At 33.8% G+C, this 22,472-nt stretch overlaps 1 protein-coding gene across 2 annotated transcripts in view; it reads right to left on the bottom strand.

Annotated features, from left to right (window-relative positions):
* The window catches only part of LOC136036878 (zinc finger protein 239-like), a 61,323-nt gene extending 43,100 nt beyond the window's left edge, over positions 1-18,223 (bottom strand). The window contains exon 1 of one of the 2 annotated variants that reach the window (XM_065719248.1): positions 18,003-18,223. The gene's annotated coding sequence lies outside the window, so the exon portion shown is untranslated. Of the gene's footprint in view, positions 1-2,364; positions 2,493-18,002 lie in introns of those variants that run through there. The other variant, XM_065719231.1, reaches the window with a different exon arrangement.
* Between the last annotated feature and the right edge of the window lie 4,249 nt (positions 18,224-22,472).

Here is a 22,472-nt window from a genome sequence, read left to right as displayed (position 1 = left end):
TACAAATCAATTTAAAGATTAAAAGTCAATCATTTAGAATTCAAACAAACAAATAAATAAATAAAAGTATCCCTATATAACAATTTAATGAATTGTCACAAATGTAGGTCACTCTTAAGATTGAAATGAACAAAGCATCAATTATGAATCTGTTTTGTTTTAATCAGACTGAAGGGGCAAACCTTCAAGCTTTGACGAATTCAATTTTACTTTTGGGCTCTTTTCAATGGAAACTTTCTTTGGATTTTTTTTTACCAACTAAAAACAGTGGGGAAAGCATCAGGTATAAGTGACTTAAGAGACTTGACAACATTTAGAAAAAGCTACATGCAACCTGATCTAAATAAGGATGCTATTGTAGAGTATCAAAGAGAAGTCTACAGGTATATCCCAAATACAGTAAAGGCATATTACAAAGAACAAGAACAGGTTCATAGAATACCATTGAAGTGGTAAAGAAACAAAAAAATTGCAAAAATTGAGATTATAAGATTAACAAGAAACTATGAAAATTGCAAGTACAGTACTAGCCTCCTTCCAACAGGACAAATAAGGGGATTCACACCCCAAAGCTCTGACTATTTTCAATCACACCTTTAGGAACCAAAAAAAATTAAATACATTTTTTCACATATGTCAAATATGACAGTTGACTCAGGAGTTCAGGGTTAGGGATTCAACACTCTGTGGTGCCACAAATGAAAGGACCTTTGCTGTCATAAGCATTGTTAATCCTAGCACACACCCACACTCAAATATAACATTCTGTAAAATTATAAACATCTTAAACAGCAAAAATAAAAGACTTTTTTATTTTTGATAAATATTATTTGAAAAAGAACATTACAAGGCAAATATCAGGTTCATCAGCACGCCAAATTTGATGTGTCAATGATAAGATTTGTTAAATCTTTTCTGGGATCAAATGTGTTAGCTATAGATAATAGAGACATTGCAATATCTATTTGTCCATTCATCTGTTTGATTGAGATTCTGAGACTATGACCCTAAGTCAAAAAGGCGAAGGCTTTTAAAGTTTTTTTCATTGACCTTAGGTCAAATAGGGAAAGAGAAGGGGGTTCTATAAACAAAAAGTAGATTTTTTGTTGATTTGCTAAAGTTAGTGAAAGGAGTATCAAATTTAAATGAAAGATGGAATAATGTACATAGCAAAATATCACCAAATTGGATCCTACTAGAATTTATCAGATTTGTTTAGTATAATTTCAAGTATAGGTAAGGTGCTGTCTCTGATATTTGACCAAGTTAAAAAAAAATCCTTTAGACCAAAAAGCTTAAAAATAAATTTGTGTCTGATACACAATATAGTTAAAGATATGTAGTTAAAGGAAACGCTATCATATTTTTGATCCCTGGGATATTAGTTTAAAGCCCTATCCTGATTAGAAGAGGTAGCTCACATCAGGTTACTCAAACATAATTCTAAAGGAGCTAGACCATGGTTAAAATGTTAATACTGCACTGATACTTAGTCAACTATACTGCTATTTCAGCTTATTTGCATTGTGATGTTGACAATGGGTTTGCAGCTTTAATGTGATGATTGCTTGAAGACAGGATTATCACCCTATTTAGGGCAGATCAATTTTATTTGAAAGATAATCACTTGATAAAATTCTAGTTGATTGAATTCTTGCTATCCCAAAAAGAGGTTATGTTAGGAAAATAAAGCTTCCAGAGATGCATCTACAGGCTAAAGTATGTCCTGGGAAGGTATTTTGAAGTGCCTACCTCTATTCCTTCTTTCTCTAGAGGGCCCTGACCTTTGATGACCCTTAAAATATGTGTTATAAAAGTGAAATACTGCAAAATAGATCTTCTGCTTGAGTGAAGTACAACAAAATTGTTTTCAGCTTCACAACTTTACTCAATGCAAATTATAAGGTTTTAAAGATATGCCAATACATTTCCTAAATTTTGGAAAAAAAAACATTGATATGGCTCAGAATTCTACTCATAACAGGAATTGCATTTTCAGAACTAAAGGCAGAGAAAAAGCAACTGGTAACTAAAAATTAAGATAAAATGTTGTTTTGTCAAAATTTTAATTTTGACAAACCTGTTAAAACGTGCCAAAACTGTCATGTAGGCGAATTTCAGGGCTCTCTAGAGGGAGGAGTGGAGGTGGGTATTCTAGAATTCCTTCCCAGGATATACTTTAGCCTCTAGACCCACCCCTGAAAGTTTCATTTTCCTAACCTTACCCCTCTGTCAGATAACAAGAAGTCAATCAACTAGAATATTAACAATCACTTTATTAATCTACATCCTTAATGATAATAATGTAAAAGCTGCTGATCACAAATGGTTAGTTTTTTAACTGAGATATTCTTATCCACTTACATTGGAAGTTTTTTATTACACATTTTTGGAATTTGAAATCTCTTTAGAAACAGATCTTTCTTCCCTATGCTCTGGTATTCCTTAGGCTTTGGATATGAATCGCCACTATCTTTCTATATTTTCTTCTGAAAAACCTCACATAAAGGGTGTGTTCCTGCTGACGGATTTTCAGTAACTGCAGTAACTGCGCGGTAACTGCCCATTTCTAACTGCGGTAGAGCCAGTGGGAACGGCACAGTAAGCTGACTAGCAGTAGCGTCATTTTCGAATTAAATGCAAGTGTTTAAATTTAAGGGACAGTTTAATGCTGATTAGTATAATTTTTTATTCCTTCTGTTTCAGAGCATTTAGAAAGGTTTTAAGCCAACCATGGGCATTTGGCTGTCACAAATTATTTTGCTCAAATGAGCTGGTGAAAAATAAATATATCATATACTTTTTTTATTATTTGAAGACTAGAATATCACATAACTAAGCATTCAAATAGCTTGATTGTATCTTAAGCATATACGATCCCTGATGGAGTTTTGTTGATACCTGTCTTAAATTGATTTGTCTAAATAAAATGGGCCTATAGCATTTACAGGATAGTAGTGGGACAACTATAGCAAGTTTTTTTTCAATATTCTACTTTTTCAAAAATAATTATTGTTCTCTGGTCAAATTTGTGTTCCTTGCTAAGTGGTAGGCACTCTGGGCTGGAATGCTTTGTCCAAGGGGTACAGGTTTAATTCCTGGCATTGTCAGTTTATTTTGTTTTGGATAGGGGTTGGTGATATGACTAACCTCAGCTAGAATTGGCCTAACTTTAAATGAGTACAGATGGAATTCTAGGGACAGTAAGAAGGAAGGGCATGCAAGAGCATAGGCTGGCTGGTCCCTAGCTTCCTATTGCACTACCTGGCTAAAGGACAACCAGGTCCTTTACTGGCCTACTGACTTAGCCATAGAAACTTTCTTTCAAACCCATTAAATATAAGTAAAAATGAAGAATATCAGTATGATGGTCCTTCTATTTTCCTGAAATGTGGATGTGTGGACAAGAGTGTGGGTCATGAGAAATAGCTTGTGAATGTAATTGGGGTGAATGGTCTGCAAGATTTAAAAAATTTATGACTGTTGCTCAGGTTGGCAACTGAACACAGAAGTATAATTTTGTTATTTGTTTTTCTTTGTGACTATCATGCTTATTTAATGTCCAGTATTTTAAAGTTAATCTTCTTTAATTTGTCTTTAATTGCCATGGCCCTAGGGCTTAAATACAATAGAACCTACTTATATCCATTGATTTTCTTTAAATAGATAGTAGCTCTATGTTTCCTAGCTTCAGTAAATTTAAATGTGATTGTGATACCAGGGATTACAAAGTAGGTGAAAACTTGCAAATGAACCTCTGGTATCAATACAAATGTGTAAGAAATGGATATCAATTTAAAGATTAAAAAAACTGTTAGAAAACAAAGAAGACAAATGAATAAACAAAACTACCCCTTTACAACCATTTAATGAATTGTCACAAATATAGGTCACCCTTAAGATTGAAATGAACAAAGCTTCAATTATGAATCCATTTTCCTTTAAACAGACTGAAGGGGCAAACCTCCAAGCTTTGATAAATTCAATCTCACTTTTGGGCATTCTCACCTTTCCTTTTCAAAGGAAACTTTCTTTGGATGTTTCCCATCCAACTAAAAACAACACGGACAGCATCAGGTACAAGTGACCTTCTACTTAGCCTACATATCAAAGGGAAAAGCATGCATCTCTATACTATAATTTACCTCCAACCTGCCTAATGTGCAAATATATAGCCAAAATTATGTAGTTCCAATGTATTTTGTCACCTGTTACCTTTTCCCCCATTTTTCCTTTGTTTACAGTTGCTTCAATTAACAGGGAGTTAAGGTTGAGGGATAGATTGGCAGAATCAATGGGAAGTACGTAACTTCAGCTATAAATATTTTTGAAGGTCATCAAAGATCAAGGCCCTTTAGAGCAAGAATAAGTAGAGATGTGTACTTTGAAAAACCTTCCCATGCCATACTTTAGCCTGTAGACCCATCCCTGAAAGTTTCATTTTCCTAACCTAACCCATTTCAGTGATAGCAATAAGTCAATCAACTAGAATTTTACTGGATAAAATTACTATCCTTTGGAATAGACTCTGAATAGTCTACCCTAGCCTACTTCTTCAATAGGATTAAAGACAGTCTCAGAATAATGCTTTGGCGGCCCATAAATCCTCAAATTATCTGTAATACTTCACCTAGGCCTGTTTACAGAGCCTAAAAGGAGTTAATGCTTAAAATGCAACCATGTGGCAATTTAATGGAGCCTCAATGTTACCTGGAAGAAGTCAATCCTTAGAATGATTCCAAATGGCAATTTAAGGTAATAACTATGCCTGGATATTCCAGAAAACATGGAAATCTTTAAATTAAATAATAAGTTTTTCATTGATTTAACCTACTTGCTAATAGATAGCCTACTACTCAGGGTGTCCTTTAATGTTGATCCCAAAATATGGTGATTTACTAACCTGGCTCAGATCCCTCTTTCTTTTGCAAAATCACTGTCCCACCTTCTTCCAAGCAAATAACTTCATATTCCATTACTTCATTCTCGTCCATATTTATTTTTTGTTGAATGAGATTTTTGTTATAGAAGGTGAATTATGTACTTACTGTGCTAACCATTCTTTTGAGCACGGTAAGAAAATCACTTACTGCGGTTACTGCCGGCAGTAACTATTCTCGTTCCTAGTGGGTTGGGCAGTAACCATTTTCCCGCTAGGAACGGAAATAGTAACCATTCGGTTACTACAGTAAGTCCCTGGAACACACCCAAATGCTGCAATTTCGTAGAATTTTTTCGTGGGGTTTTTGACGTCATAACCCTGCGATAATTACAGATGAGATTCTAGTCCGGACTGAGAAATCTTCGAAGAATTCCGACGGATGCGAAATTAATTCTGCATACTTGAGCTTTCGGACACGCTCATAATTGAAGCTTTGTTCATTTTAATTTTATGGGTGACCTAGATTTGCGACACATCATTAAATGGTTGTAAAGGGATACTTTTAGTTATTCGTTTGTTTACTACATGATTGTTTTTTTTTAACCTTTATATTGATATACATTTCTTACAAATTAATTTGTCATACCACAGTTCCATTTGCAATAATTAACTCCTTACTATGAATACTATGCTATTTTCAAATAGTAGCTGGTTCAAGACAGCGTATTTTGCAATTTAGGACCTTCTACCTGTACCAAAATATCTTCTTTTGACGTTTAAAACAATGTTTTGTGTTTATCGACTAGTTAAGTTTGGTTTTGATTTATATATTCCAGTAACAGATCTAATATTCTGAACTATATGAATATATTTTGTTTATTTGTTTTTCTTTGTTTTATTTTTCCTTTGCTATTTCTAGTTTTGCAACACCCTCGTTTTTATTTAAATTAAATGAAAAAAAAAGTTTTTGTAACGGAAAGTAAGGAGCGACATTGAAACTTAAAACAAACAGAAATTTCTCTGTATATGAAAGAGGCTTTTCCTCCTCAACGCTCCGCTCTTTACGCTAAAGTTTGACCCTTTCTCTTAACTCTACTTTTTAAAACAGTTAGAAACTTTAGCGTAAAGAGCAGGGCGTTGAGGAGGAAAAGCCCATTTCATATACGGAGTAATTTCCGTTCGTTTTAAGTTTTAATGTCGCTCCTTACTTTCCGTTACAAAAACTTGTTTTTTGCTACTTAATTTCTGGAAGTTTTTGAAATAATGCATGTTTTGATCTTGGCTCTCCGCACATAAATAATTAGAAAAAAATTTGTATATTATTTAATTTCAATTTTTCGGAAGATTTTGAGAAAAAGAAGCGAAGGAGGCCTAGTTGCCCAACAAGTTTTCATTACTTAAAAAAGCAACTACAACTTTTGATTGTTTACAAACGTTTTCATTGGTAAAAAATATACGTAACTTATGAATTAACTTACGTAACGAACTTCTATATTCGTAGGTTTGTATTGCGTTAATGAGGGGGTTCAACCCTCGTCGATACCTCGCTCTTTACACTAAAGCTTAGATTCTGTCCCAATTCCTTGAGAATGACTTCTGAATCACAAAGGCCGTAGAATAAATAGTTGAAATTACTAAAATTATTTTAGAGTAAAGAGCGAGGTGCAACAAAGAGGTAAACCCCTCAAATGGGTAATAATTTTTGTTCGTTTTAAGTTTTAATACTGCTCCTTACTTTCAGTAGAAAAAACTTTTCACATTTATTTTTTATGTGGTTTTCAAACAGTTCGTGGTAACAAACTCTAGTAAGGAGCGACCCGGCTGAATAGTAACAGAAACTCTAAAAAATTGAATTTTGATATCAATAGCTACATCAAAAGAATCGCATTTTAATGCTGAGTTTAAATATATAAGTTTCATCAAGTTTAGTCATACCCATTAAAAGTTAAGAGCCTGAGAAAATTTGCCTTATTTAGGAAAATAGGGGGAAACACCCCCTCAAAGTCGTAGGATCTTAACAAAAATGAAACCATCAGATTCAGCGTATCAGAGAACCATACTGTAGATGTTTCAAGCTCCTATCTAAAAAAATGTGGAATTTTGTATTTTTTTGCCAGAAGACAAATCACGGGTGCAAGTTTATTTGTTTTTTTTTCCCAGGGGTCATCGTATCGACCAGTGGTCCTAGAATGTCGCAAGAGGGCTCATTCTAACGGAAATGAGAAGTTCTAGTGCCCTTTTTAAGTGACCGAAAAAATTGGAGGGCATCTAGGCCCCCTCCCACGCTCATATTTTTCCCAAAGTCAACGGATCAAAATTTTGAGATAGCAATTTTGTTCAGCATAGTCGAAAACCATAATAACTATGTCTTTGGGGATATTTTACTCCCCCAAAATCCCTGGGGGAGGGGCTGCAAGTTACTAACTTTGACCGGTGTTTACATATAGTAATGGTTATTGGGAAGTGTACAGACGTTTTCAGGGGGATTTTATTTTGTTTGGGGGTGGGGCTGAGGAGAGGGGGCTGTGTTGGAGGATCTTTTCTTGGAGGAATCTGTCATGGGGGAAGAAAAATTCAATGACAAGGGCGCAGGATTCTCTAGCATTACTATAAGAAAACAATGAAAAATAAACATGAAAATGTTTTTTCAAATGAAAGGAAGAACAGAGATTATTACGCATATGAGGGGTTCTAAAAATACTTTAGCATAAAGAGCGAGGTATTTAGGAGGAGATAAATACCTTGCTCTTTATGCTAAAGTATTTTTAGTAATTTCAACTATTTATTCTACGGCCTTTCTGATTCAGGGGTCATTCTTAAAGAATTGGGACGAAACTTACGATTTAGTGTAAAGAGCGAGGTATTAACGAGGGTAAAAACCCCCTCATATACATAATAAAAATATAAGGTTATGAAAGTTTGTTACGTAAGTTAATTCTTAAGTTACGTATATTTTTTACTAATAAAAACGTTCGTTAAAAATTAAAAGTTCTAGTTGCCTTTTTAAGTAACCGAAAAATTGGAGGGCAACTAAGCCTCCTTCTCCATCCCTTATTTCTCAAAATCGTCTAATCAAAACTAAGAGAAAGTCATTTAGCCAAAAAAAGAATTAATATACAAATTTCATTTTAATAATTTATGTGCGGAAAGCCAAAACCAAACATGCATTAATTCAAAAACGTTCAGAAATTAAATTAAAAAAAAACAATTTTCTTAGCTGAACGTAAGGAGCGACATTAAAACTTAAAACAAACAGAAATTACTCCGTATATGAAATGAGTTGTCCCCTCCGCAATCCCTCGCTCTTTACGCTAAAGTTTGACTCTTTGCCACAATTCTACTTTTTAAAACAATTAAAAGCTTTAGCGTAAAGAGTGAGGGATTGCGGAGGGGACAACTCATTTCATATACGGAGTAATTTCTGTTCGTTTTAAGTTTTAATGTCGCTCCTTACTTTCAGCTAAAAAAAATAGTTTTTTTATGTAATTCAAATCAAGCTAGAAAACCCTACGCCCCCTTCATTGAAATTCTCTTCCCCATGAGAAGTTTCTCTATGGAAATATCCTCCAACGTAACCCCCCTTCAACTCTCCCCCTAAACCAAAAGATCCCCCTGAAAACGTCTGTACACTTCCCAGTAACCATTAATATATTTAAACACAGGTCAAAGTTTTCAACTTTCAGCCCCTCCTACGGGGACTGCGGGGGAGTAAGTCACCCCTAAAGACATATTTATTACATTTTTCGACTATGGTGAATAAAATGGCTATCTCAGAGTTTTGATCTAGTGACTTTGGGGAAAATGAGCATAGGAGGGGGGCTAGGTGCCCTCCAGTTTTTTGGTCACTTAAAAAGGGCACTAGAACTTTTAATTATCGTTAGAATGAGCCCTCTCGCAAGATTCTAGGACCAATCAGTCGATACGATCACCTCTGGGGAAAAAACAAACAAATAAAAAACAAATAAACACGCATCCGTGATTTGTCTTCTGGCAAAAATTGCGAAATTCCACATTTTTGGAGATGGAGCTTGAAACCTCTACAATTAGGTTCTCTGACACGCTGAATCTGATGGTGTGATTTTCGCTAAGATTGTATGACTTTTAGGGGGTGTTTTTCCCTATTTTCTAAAATGAGGCAAATTTTCTCAGGGTCGTACCTTTTGATGGGTATAACTCATGCTGATGAAACTTGCATATTTAAAATCAGCATTAAAATACAATTCTTTTGATGTAGCTATTGGTATCAAAATCCAATTTTTTAGAGTTTCGTTTACTATTGAAAAGGGTCGCTCCTTACTACAGTTCGTTACCACGAACTGTTTAATTGGTGCAAATGATTAACATGAATGTTCCAACAGGGGGGGGGGAAGCAAATGCCTAGAAACGTCTCCTGGAAGGCTCTTTCGGGGTTACCGACTGGTAAAAAAAAAAATTCGAAAAGTCAGTGCATAAATCGCTAAACTATTGAAGGAAATCACTAAATCAACCAAAAAGTCATTAGAATTATAATACTATTAATCAATGCAATAAATAGTATTTTTTCTTGGCCCTTTTCTAAAACGGTACATGTATGGGAAGGATGTATTTTACCCCTCCCCACTAGATGTAAGAAATTTCTTTGGATTGCTGTTTTGTTTTATTCAAACCAAAACATCCCTGAAATTTTGGAAAACGCCTTTTTGCATCTTTAGCAGAGAATAAAAAAAAAATCCTTGCTTCCTCTCTACATTTTGATGATTTGATACCCTGGACTTATCCCCTGATTGGTAAAAATTGACTCACGGTAATCCAATCTGATATAGTGCGAAATTTGAAGTTTCAAAGGGAATCTATGCATAAATGCTAATTTGGCAAAGATTAGATGGTGTAATGGCGATTATTTTTCTTTTTTTTGTTTATTAGCTAGCTTCCTGTATGATTTATTTGACTGAATAATGAAACTGTGTGCTATGGCCATCGATAACCATCGAACAAGCTTTTTTTTCATCTAAAAACAAGCTTCCCCTCTGGTTTCCCTTTTAGAACTTTTGTTAAAATTTTCTTGCCCTCCAAGGATCAATCCCATCTTTATTGTTCTTTTATTTGGCAAATACTGCACATTGCTTGTCCAGTGTGGCATTTCGGTCTTTTTTAAAAGCATATTTATAAGATTGAAAATGTCAAAAAACGAGTACTTAGAATTATAAATGGTTCATTATTGTAATATTGGTATGTGTTCCATATCAGATATAACTATTACAATTTTAGAAAATTTGGATATTTAAGTAAAGAAAAGAAGAATAATGGACTGCGCAAAAATAAGGATTTCTGGATCCATATTCATGCTAGGGCTTATCCTTTTGGACTAAATGATCGTCTAACAAAATATAGACATGTCTCATGTTGTTGTTAAAAGTATTGATGGTTTTATGGACCATCCTTCCCTTACTTATCCTACTAAACGTAAAATACGATCGAGAGGGCATAGGAAAAATAATAGAAAAAATGAATTGGATTTACATAAGTTTTCTACGGATCTATGCCAGCTACTTTTAATCTAAGAGTATGACCTCCGTAAGAAAACGTCCAAATAAGTTATCCAGGATGAATTTGATCCAAATTTTTTGGATCGTTAAAAATAATACAGCTCTTGAGCATAAATTTAAAGTAATATGTAGTACAATTTGCATTCTAACTAAAATAAAATTTATTTCCAAACGGACAAGTCTGATAAGATTGGTAAAAAGGACAACAGCTTATATTTACCTATTAATTTTGCTTATAAGCAGATTGAAGATATTAATTTACCAGAAATTTTAAATCAGCGGGAGGTAAAACAAGTCCATCTTAGTAATTTGATTTATAATGATAGTCCAAATTTAGCTTATATTTTTTCAAAGACTATTGGGCAAATGATTTTTAATCATAATTTAATGCTTAAAAAACTGGACAGTGCTATAAATTGGAAGCCTGTTTGTAATTGTAAGCAACTAGGTCCATTTGTAAATCCCACTTACCAACATGTTATAACAGGGGACTTGTCTACAATAAAACAAGAAGATCTTCAAATTATATTGAATAAAGGGGCAAAATTCCGTCTTTCTCATCATTTTAAACAATTGAGTATTCTTGGTAGCTTGGAAAATGATTTTGATTTATTTCTTGATAAGTGGTGTTAGAAAGAGAACAAAAATAAAGATATTTTTCCAAGTTGGAAGAATTTATTATTAGTAGAATACGAACTAAAATGTACGCTAATTAAAAAAAAACAGTAACACTAAATCATTATTTTATAATGCTAGGATAAAACAAGTAATTGCTAATCTACAGGATGAGTTTGTAATTGAACCGATGGATAAAGCTAATAATAATTTTGCCATAATTTTTCAGAAGCTGTATTGTGATGTCTTAACAAGGGAGTTATGTATGACTAATGTTTACGAAAAGGTGAATTTAGAGGATGAAAATGTGGTTGAAAAATCTGAAGAAACACTTCTAAAAAAAATTATTAGTAGAACTAATGACAATGAAAAAAATTTCCCTTTCCTATATTGGACTGTAAAATTTCATAAGAATCCCCCTAAACCACGGTTTATTGCATGCGTGGCTAGATGTCCAACCCGTATTGCTGCAACTTACCTCTCTTAATTTTAAGGGAAATTATAAATAAACTTAAAACCTATTGTTTTGGCATAAAAATTTTTCAGATTTTAATCCATACTGGAGTGTTAGGAATTCCCTGCAGGTGATAGACTCTTTAACAATGGTTTCAGCTAAAAGAAGTGGGTCTTCCGATTTAGCGACAATTTATACTAATTTATCACTTATTGTAGTGTTAGAAAATTTTAAAACGGTTATTAAGTAATCTTTCCTCTTGTCTAGTAAGAGGTTCTTAAAAATAAACATTTATAATAAAAAAGCTAGATGGACTGCTTGAAGACTAGAGATAGCTCGAGATGTTACAGCATAGATATGATTTTTGACTTATTAGAATCTGTTTAATATAATACCTTATATAAGATTTAATGGTAATTTGTATAAGCAAATTGTGGGAATTCCCATGGAGGGGAATACCAGCCCATTTATAGCTGACTTGGTTTTAAGTCAACTCTAATATAAATATATGATGGATAAGAAAAATCCAAATAATAAAAAATTATCTTTGGACAAATAATAAAAGATATTTAGATGATATTTTGGTTTTAAACTGAAAGGAATTTATTGATATTTCTAGAAATATATATCTATCGAAGCTGACTCTTGAACCTAGTCATGACACAGGTCTAGAAAATAATTTCTTAGATTTGAATATTAATATTTTCGATAATAATAAATTAGATTTTAAATTGTATAATAAAACGGATGATTTTGATGCGATTGATTTCCCATTCCCTAAAAGTAATATACACTTAAATATCACATATTCAGCATTTAACTCACAGTTACTTAAATTGATCTTCGGTTGATCTTGATTTTCATTGTTACTGGGTTTGGCGTGTCCCTAATTTATGACAGTGGGTTTCTGGAGGATTTTGCATATGTTGTATTTTCAAAAGGTCTTAATTTGCATTCATTTCCTTGAATGTTATTTAGGTCACATTTGCATCAATAAAGACGATTTGATATAGTGTTAAACAATTTTTAATAATTGTTCAGTATTAATATACATTTTGGATATGTATGATCATTTAGATTAATATAAATACACGAGGGCCATAACCGAGGTATTGTAAGTTAGTTCTGGAGTTACTTGGTTGTTTTACATTTTTTTTTATAGGCATATATTTTGGGGGTGATACCTAGCACGTGAATACCATAGGGAATTTATGTTAGGCACGCCACTTTCCTGGGTAGGGAATTTAAAGTGCCGAAACCTTAAAGGCAAGTTTGTATTCTCCTGATGAGCCTTTGTGTTGGGTTGTCACCTCCGAATTTTTTTTTATTGTTTTAGATATTTGGTAAATGACGACTTATACTTACTTACAACACGACTGCTTGTCCATGGATTGCCCTTTTTGGTTGATTACATAAAAAAACTCGTTTTTTTCCAACTGAAAGTAAGGAACGACATCAAAACTTAAAACAAACAGACATGACTCCGTGTAACAAGTGAGTTGTTCCCTCCACAATCCCTCGCTCTTTACGTTAAAGCTTTTAATTGTTTTAAAAAGCAGAATTATGGCAAAGAGTCCAACTTTAGCGTAAAGAGCGAGGTATTGCGGAGGGAATAACCCATTTCATATACGGAGTAATTTCTATTCGTTTTAAGTTTTAATGTCACTCCTTACTTTCAGTTAAAAGAACTAGTTTTTTTTATGTAATTTCTGGACGTTTTTGAATTAACGCATATTTGATTTTGGCTCTCCACGCATAAATTATTAAAATGAAATTTGCATATTAATTCCTTTTTTGGCTAAATGCCATTCTCTTAGTTTTGATCGTACGATTTTGAGAAATAAGAGGTGGGGAAGGAGGCCTAGTTGCCCTGCAATTTTCGGTTACATAAAAAGGCAACTATAAATTTTAATTTTTAACGAATGTTTTTATTAGTAAAAAATATACGTAACTTAAGAATTAACTTACGTAACAAACTTTTATATTCTTAAATTTTTATTATGTATATGAGGGGTTTTGTACCCTCGTTAATACCTGGCAAAGAGTCAAACTTTAGCGTAAAGAGCGAGGTATTGCGGAGGGAATAACCCATTTCATATACGGAGTAATTTCTATTCGTTTTAAGTTTTAATGTCACTCCTTACTTTCAGTTAAAAGAAATAGTTTTTTTTTTATGTAATTTCTGGACGTTTTTGAATTAACGCATATTTGATTTTGGCTCTCCACGCAAAAATTATTAAAATGAAATTTGCATATTAATTCCTTTTTTGGCTAAATGCCATTCTCTTAGTTTTGATCGTACGATTTTGAGAAATAAGAGGTGGGGAAGGAGGCCTAGTTGCCCTGCAATTTTCGGTTAAATAAAAGGCAACTATAAATTTTAATTTTTAACGAATGTTTTTATTAGTAAAAAATATACGTAACTTAAGAATTAACTTACGTAACAAACTTTTATATTCTTAAATTTTTATTATGTATATGAGGGGTTTTATACCCTCGTTAATACCTCACTCTTTACACTAAATCGTAAGTTTTGTCCCAATTCTTTAAGAATGACCCCTGAATCAGAAAGGCCGTAGAACAAATAGTTGAAATTACTAAAAATACTATAGCATAAAAACGAGGTATTTATCTCCTCCTAAATACCTCGCTCTTTATGCTAAAGTATTTTTAGAGCCCCTCATATGCGTAATAATCTCTGTTCGTTTTAAGTTTCAATGCTACTCCTTACTTTCAATTGAAAAAAAAACTTTTCCATGTTTATTTTTTCATTGTTTTTTATAGTAGTTTTAGAAAATCCTGCGCCCTTTTCATTGAATTTCTGTTCCCCCATGACATATTTCTCCAAGGAAAGATCCTCCCACATATCCCCCTCCCCTCAACCCCACCCCCAAAACCTAAAACTAAACACTGGTTAGTTTGGTCAAAAACACTTTTCAAAGTTTGTAACTTACAGCCCCTCCCAAAAGGACTGTGGGGGAGTAAGTAATTCCTAAAGACATATTTATTATGGTTTTAGACTACGTGGAACAAAATGGCTATCTCAAAATTTTGATCCGTTGACTTTGAAGAAAAAATGAGCGTGGGAGGGGGCCTAGGTGCCGTTCAATTTTTTTTGGTCATTTAAAAAGGAAACTAGAAAGTTTCGGTTAGAATGAGCCCTCTTGCGACATTCTAGGACCACTTGGTCGATACGATGACCCCTGAGAAAAAAAACAACAAAAAGTAAAGAAAAACGCACCCTTGATTTGTCTTCTGGGAAGAAAATATGAAACTCCACATTTTTGTAGATATGAGCTTGAAATTTTCGCTGTAGGGATCTCTGATACGCCGAATATGATGGTGTGATTTTCGTTAAGATTCTATGACTTTTAGGGGGTGTTTCCAACTACTTTCCATAATAAGGCACATTTTCACAGGCTCGTAACTTTTGATGACAAAGACTAAATTAGACGAAACTTATATATTTAAAATCAGCATGCAAATCCGATTTTTTTGTGTATATTTTAGCATCAAAATACCGTTTTTTAGAGTTTCGTTTACTATTGAGCCGGATCGCTCCTTACTACAGTTCGTTACCACGAACTGTTTGATTGTGTATGGCTATGCTGTTTAACCTACATAATTGGATAGATGAGTAGGGTTAAGGCCCCATTCAAGTACTGATCTATTTTAATTACTAAAGTAGGAAAACAGTCTTCAATTCTTCTTCTTCCTTTCCTTTTTGTTTGTATTTTTTATGGTGTATGTTTATTTCTCCGTTTGTGCTGTTGCATTGGTAATTTTGTTTTTTCATTACATCTCCAAATCCAAAATATGAAATCCAATTTTCCTAAATTCGTCACCCATCCACATTTAAGACCCGTGAATCTTCAAAAAGTTCTGCTATTCAAATAACTTACGATCTGCATAAGAATATTCCTCTCTCCCATAAAAAAATATTGTCTGGATTTGTGTCCAAAGAGAGAAGGAGATCTGGTCAAAGGTACAAATATTTTCTCTGGAATCCAGGCTTATGGAATTAGACATGTGGTATAGAAGCATACTTTTGCTCAGAAGTCAGTTTGCCCCAATGCCCTTTCAGCATGGCTTTAGTTTCAACTGGAGGGGGCAAATTAGAGTCAATGTTCCCCTTATGCGCATCCTTTTACTGAGACTCCGCCATGGAAAATGAGTTCAACGATTTTTTAAGCAGAACTTATCCTGACTAATAAATCCCTGATTCTTCATTATGAAATCCGGACTATTTTGGCTGAGCAGATTTAAAAATTTTATCCTAATCATGAAAACTTTATTCAGATGGATCTGTCCAGAGTGGGAGATATGGAGCAGGAGTGTGTATCCTATCTCTTAACTTAGACTTTTATTAATAAACATAGACTTTTTTATTAAATTAGACTTAACTTAGACTTTTTACTAAATTACATATTTTCTATTGATTCTGCCAATCTATCCCTCAACCCTAGTACCTGTTAATTGAAGCAACTGTGGTAAAACAAGAACTGGAAAAACAAGTAAAAGGTGGCAAAAAAACCTTGGAATTATATAATTTGGGCTATATATTTATAAATTAGGCATGTAAAGGGTAATTTTGTTGTTGTTCATATTTTGACTTACAAATAAAGTTAATATACCACTTGATGCCTTTTTGTATGTTCTTTACAAATATAATAATTGCTTATATTGCTAGTTTAAGTTTAAGCACTTTTTGACCTTACTTTACCTAACAAATTTTGGCAGTGAAAAACATACATTATTTTGTCAAAAATGACCAAAAGCAAATACTTTAATCGAAAATTTGACATCAAAGATGAAGAAAACAGCATAATATTGTAAAATTTATTAATCCAACTTAATTGTGGAAAATCATCAGTGCTCATATATTATAAAACATTTAAAAATGGATTAATAATGAAACAGTAAGTTTGAGACCATTGGTCATTTTCAAGAGCTCAAAAACTTGCAATTGAAGCACGTATTATGTTTGTAAAGAACATCAAAAGGCATAAAGGGGTATGTTCACTTTATTTGTAAATCAAAAATATGAACAACAAAAACTTACCAATTATTAGTATAGCTGCATGATTTTCCCCTGGGTATGTAGGCTAAGTGGAAGATCACTTATACCTGATCCTGTTCCTACTGTTTTTACTTGGTTGAAACAAATCCAAAGAAAGTTCCCATTGAAAAGGAAAGAGACAAAAAGTGAGATTGAATTTGTCATAGCTTGAAGATTTGCCCGTTCAGTCTCTTTAAAGAAAACAAATTCATAATTGAAGCTTTGTTCATTTCAATCTTAAGGATGATCTAGATTTGTTACACTTCATTAAATGGTTATAAAGGGATGCTTTTATTTATTTGTCTTTTTGTTTTCTACATGATTTTTGTTTAATCTTTAGATTGATATACATTTCTTACCAATTAATTAGTAATACCACAGTTCCATTGCAAGTTTTGACCTACTTTGTAACCCTGGTCTCATAATTGCATATAAATTTATTGAAGCTAGGAAACATAGAGCTCCTCTCTGTTTAAAAGAAAATGGACGGACATAAGTAGGTTTTAAAACACTGAAGTCCTAGGGCATGGCAATTAAGACATTAGACATAGAGTCTTCTAATGTATTTTAACACACCCATCAACATTCCCCAAAATTTTACCTTAATACCCTTAGCCTTTTCGAATCCCAGAGGCATAGTTATTTGATCATTTCACTATTTTGAAGAAAGTTGTTTTTTCTAAATTTCGTCCAGTATTAAGGCGAGGGACCTTTAGAAAGGGCAGGTAAGGGTCTGGCTGCCCCCCCCCCATGACTTCAATGTATCCTGAAAGCTTTACCTTAACATCCTCAGCTGTTCTTTAGATATTGCTCATACCGACCCGCAGCATATAGAGTGTTTTGTTTGTGTTTTGCATACTTTTTAACAATTTGGGGGGTATGTCATCCAAATAGCCATTTGGCATTTAAACTATTTTAATAGGATGGTTACTTCATTATTTTGATTGAATTGTTTTGAGGCAGGGAAACAGCTAAAAAAGGCGTGGGAAGGGATTGCAGCCCTCCAACCATTTTTCAACATACCTTGGGACATGTCCGGGAAGTTTTTACTTAATGAGGGAGGGACATGGCATCACTGGAGGCATAGCTGTTATACCCTTAAACTAAGTTAAACAAAATGACTGTTTTATAAGTTTGACAAGCGTTGATTAGAGGGGGCTTCTATATTGAAGAGGGAGGGGGTTTAGTTGTGCTTCAATTCTTCTTCAATAGACATTAGGAGCTTGAACTTAATGCACTCAGCTGTTCCTTAGGCATTGCTGATATTCCCTTTTGGCAACCAGCAAGTGCATAATGTGTTTTGATTGTGTTTGGTATCTCTCTAACCAAATCCTAAAAATTTTACATTAATACCTTAAGCCACTTTAGAGACCCAGGATTAAACATGCCGATTTCCCTAATAAAAAAGTCTATATGTAAACAATGGGCAGCTAAAACAAATTGCATCACAAACTGGAAAAGGCTTACCGTTGAATATCAATCATGTCATTTGAGCTTTATAGATAACAGCTAGTATTTAGAGTGGTTTATTTTTATTTGTCATAACGTTTGGAACAACACTTCCAACAAATGACATCACAATGCTAATCAAAGACGGTTTAGAAATAAATGGGTGTTAAAGCCGTTTAGAATAAAGGGGGCCTTACCCCCTCCTCTTTAAACCACGAAAACGGATGTATTGCAAGTGAAAATGATATTAGTTTTGAACAGTGTTGTTATTACGTATCAAATAATCTACGAAAGAAAACAAACGAATAAACCAAATTAATATAAAAGTCAAAATGACTTGAAAGAATGTTGCACGATTTTTATTGACTTGTAATTCATTAAAATCGGCCATTTTTCATTTTTTTTTAATTTGTAATTTAAGAGAGAAAATGTTAAAAAAAAACATTTGCTTTATTAAAGTGGAAATGACGTTATGAACTTTTGAAGGTTTAGGGGGAGACTAACTTTCTGCTGATTGTTTGTAATGGCTCTCCGTTTTATGCTTAGTTTTTACAATTAATGTTAATTTCTGTTCGGTTTGGGCTGCATTTGTTCAACCATAATGGTTTGAATTGATTTTGTCTTGAAATATATCTCGGGATATTGATGACAGGTCTAGGAGTTGGGGTGAGAGGTTTGGTAACAAATCAGACATAAAAGACATTGTTTTCTCTCGAATCACTTTTTGCTTTTAAAAAGGCTGCAGTGACGTAGTTTGCAATCGAACCATTCTTCCTCTAATTGCACAGCTTCCTCCAACTCTAGGGAGGAGTAGTGGGGTAACCTGATTATTCAAACGTAGCTGAGCCAGAATTGTCGTTCTGTGGCACAATATGGCACAAGTCGCCACTTTGTTGCTGTCCGATCTCATTCTTTACTTAAAAAAGCTGTTAAAACCTTGTCATCTTTATGATTGATATGACAATTATAACAATGTGATCTGTTTGTAGTGGGCTTCATCCATGGCTATATCCAAGGGGGCAGGGGGTTTGAGTGCCTCTGAAAAAAATCGATGAATTTAGTAGTTATATCTCAGGATATTGATCACAGGTCTAGGAGTTGAATTGAGAGGTTACGTAACAAATCATACATAAAGAGAGAATGGTTTGTCTCTGATCAATTTTTGCTTTTAAAAAGGATGCAATAACATAATTTGCAGTTGAATCATTCTTCCTCCTATAGCTTCCTCCAAACCTAGGGAGCAGTAGTGGAGTAACCCGATTATTCAGACATAGCTAAGCCAAAGTTGTCGTTCTGTGGCACAATATGGCACAAGTCGGCACTTTTTAGCTGTTCGATCTCAATTTTTAATTAAAAAAGCTGTTAAAACCTTGGTATCTTTATAATTGATGTGACAATTATAACAATGTGATCTGTTTGTCTTGGGTTTCATCCATGGCCATATTCAGGGGGCAGGGGGTTTGAGTGCCTCTGAAAAAATTTGATGAATTCAGCTGTTATATCTCAGAATATTGAACACAGGTCTAGTAGTTGAAGTGAGAGGTTAGGTAACAAATCAGACATAAAGAGAGAATAGTTTCTCTCTAGTCACTTTTTGCTTTTAAAAAGGGTGCGAAACATAATTTGCAGTCCAATCATTCTTCCTCCTATAGCTTCCTCCGAACCTAGGGAGCAGTAGTGCGGTAACCTCATTATTCAAACCTGACTAAATCAGTGATATAGGTCGTAATATATGCAGTTTCGTCAGTCGTCCGGATCATATTATAAATTTATAATTCACAAGTGACATTGCTAATTCGATAGTCTCGCTAATAGTCAAGTTTTGGATTGTGGATTTTTAGGGATCGGTATAAATTAATAGTATAATCAATAGCGTTGTATAATTAAATCAAGAAAAACAATTATTTTGGTTTGTAAAAAAAAGAATAAATAAAATATTTATACTCCTTATTTTTGTGTACTTACTTTGTGAATGGTTATTTCCGGAAAGGCTATTCTCTTTTTAGAACTATGGAAGATATGACGCCTTTTTTATTCTAGATGTCAAGATCCCTAATTTTGATTACAAGCTGGAGTCTGCAGAGGTTCCGACATCCAATAAGAAAGAATTCGATGAATTCAGCCTGGATTCAGTCTACAGAGATTCAGTCTGCAGAATTCAGTCTGCGGAGGTTCCGACATCCAATAAGGAAAAATTCGATGAATTCAGCCTGGATTCAGCCTACAGAGGTTCAGTCTGCAGAGGTTCCAATATCCAATAAGAAAAAATTTGATGAATCCAGCAGGTACAAAAAAGTAATGAAAAGAAATTGGATCAAAGAATAGAACTTGTAGAAGAATCCCCTGAGGGGAGCACCCTGAAACATAATCAAACAGTTTACTCTTGGAAAAAACCGCATGAGTGTAAAATCTGTAATAAAGAATTCTCCAAGACAACTAACTTGAAATTGCACCAAAGAACTCACTCTGGGGAAAAACCCCATGAATGTCGTGTTTGTAAGAAAAAATTCTCCCAAATTGGCAATTTGAAGTCGCATCTGATAATTCACTCTGGGGAAAAACCCTTTGCGTGTAAAGTTTCTGGACAAAAATTCTCTCAGAAGATAACCTTGAAACGGCATGAAAGAATTCACTCCGGGGAAAAAACCCATGAGTGCGAAATTGGCGTGAAAAGATTCTCTTTCCTCGACCGTTTGAAATTGCATCAAAGAATTCACGTAGGAGGAAAACCCTATCAGTTTAATATTTGTAATAAAAAATTCTCCATAATGAAAAGTTTGAAATTGTATCAGATAATTCACACAGGGGAAAACCCGTATGAGTGTCAAATTTGTGATAGCAAATTTTACAGCATGGGCAATTTGAAATTGCATCACAGAATTCACTCTGGGGAAAAACCCTTTGAGTGTGATGTTTGTAAGAAAAAATTCTCCCAAATTAGCAATTTGAAATCGCATCTGATAATTCACTCTGGGGAAAAACCATTTGCATGTAAAATTTGCGAGAAAAAATTCACTCAGAAGATAACCTTGAAAAGGCATGAAAGGATTCGCTCCGAGGAAAAAGCCCATGACGCAAAATCCGTGTGAGAGGATTCTCTCTCTTGGACGATTTGAATTTGCATCAGGGAATTCACCCTGGGGAAAAACCCCATGAGTTCGATGTTTGTAAGAAATTATTCTCCCAAATTGGCAATTTGAAGTCACATCAGAAAATTCACTCTGGGGAAAAACCTTTTGCGTGTGTAATTTGTGACAAAAATTCACTCAGAAGATAACCTTGGAACGGCATAAAAGGATTCACTCGGAGGAAAAAGCCCATGAGTGCGAAATTTGTTTCAAAAGATTCTCTTTCTTGAACCGTTTGAAATTACATCAAACAATTCACGTTGGAAGAAAACCCTATCAGTGTGATGTTTGTAATAAAAGATTCTCCGTAATGAAAAGTTTGAAATTGCATCAAATAATTTACTATGGGAAAAAACCATATGAGTGTCAAATTTGTGATAGGAAATTTTACAACATGAACAATTTAAAATTGCATCACAGAATTCACTCTGGAGAAAAACCCCATAAGTATGATGTTTGCAAGAAAAAATTCTCCCAAATTAGCAATCTGAAATCACATCAGATAATTCACTCTGGGGAAAAACCCCTTTGCATGTATAATTTGCGAAAAAAGATTTACTCAGAAGATAACCTTGAAATGGCATGAAAGGGTTCACCCAGGTATGACAGGGGAAGCATTTTGAATAAATGAAAAGATAATTTTAATCAAGAAATTTCTATTTTAGTGTTTTCTATTTATACTGATTTCAAACATAAGCTGGATCTTATTTTTATTTATTCTCCTATTGGTCTACGTAAAGAATGTACTGTTCACTTCAGTTTGGTTTAAAAAAAGGTAACTCTTTTGATGATAGTAACAAACGTTATTTAGCTTCGTTTTCAATAAACTGCTAGTTTTTCAAAATAGTAAATACAACCTATACACTTTAATAACCGCAAAGAATATGTTTTAGAAATTTACTGGAGGTGTAAGAATAGTAATAAGACGTGGCAACGCTGACGAAATTGCTACAGCAAGAGCGACCTTTTGAACCTTGCTATTTAGCTTAACCAGAAAGGTTTATAGTGGCCTGTATTAGTGCTATGCTCAAGCAGAATGCTTTTTATTGAAGTTTGATGCCTTTATTAGAGTCTAATTAAAGTTCCAAGGGATTGACTTGTATATAACTCGTCCCTCGAGAGACATGTATGGCAGAAATCAAAACAAGTCCATTAAACCTTAAGACTTCCCTGGCCAATCAAGAACTTGTAGTTGTCTCAGCACATCACCTCTAAATAAAAGTTTCAATATCGACAAATAGACATTTTTTGAGCATTTGGACTCATCTTGAAAAAAGACCCGTTTCCAAATCAAAATTTTACTACACACGTCAGAGTCACTTGGGTTTAGAATATATGGACATTGGTGGTATATATCCAG

Source organism: Artemia franciscana, chromosome 2 (assembly GCF_032884065.1).
Source record: "Artemia franciscana chromosome 2, ASM3288406v1, whole genome shotgun sequence".
NCBI lineage: Eukaryota > Metazoa > Arthropoda > Branchiopoda > Anostraca > Artemiidae > Artemia > Artemia franciscana.
This window is presented reverse-complemented; position numbering and strand designations above follow the sequence as displayed.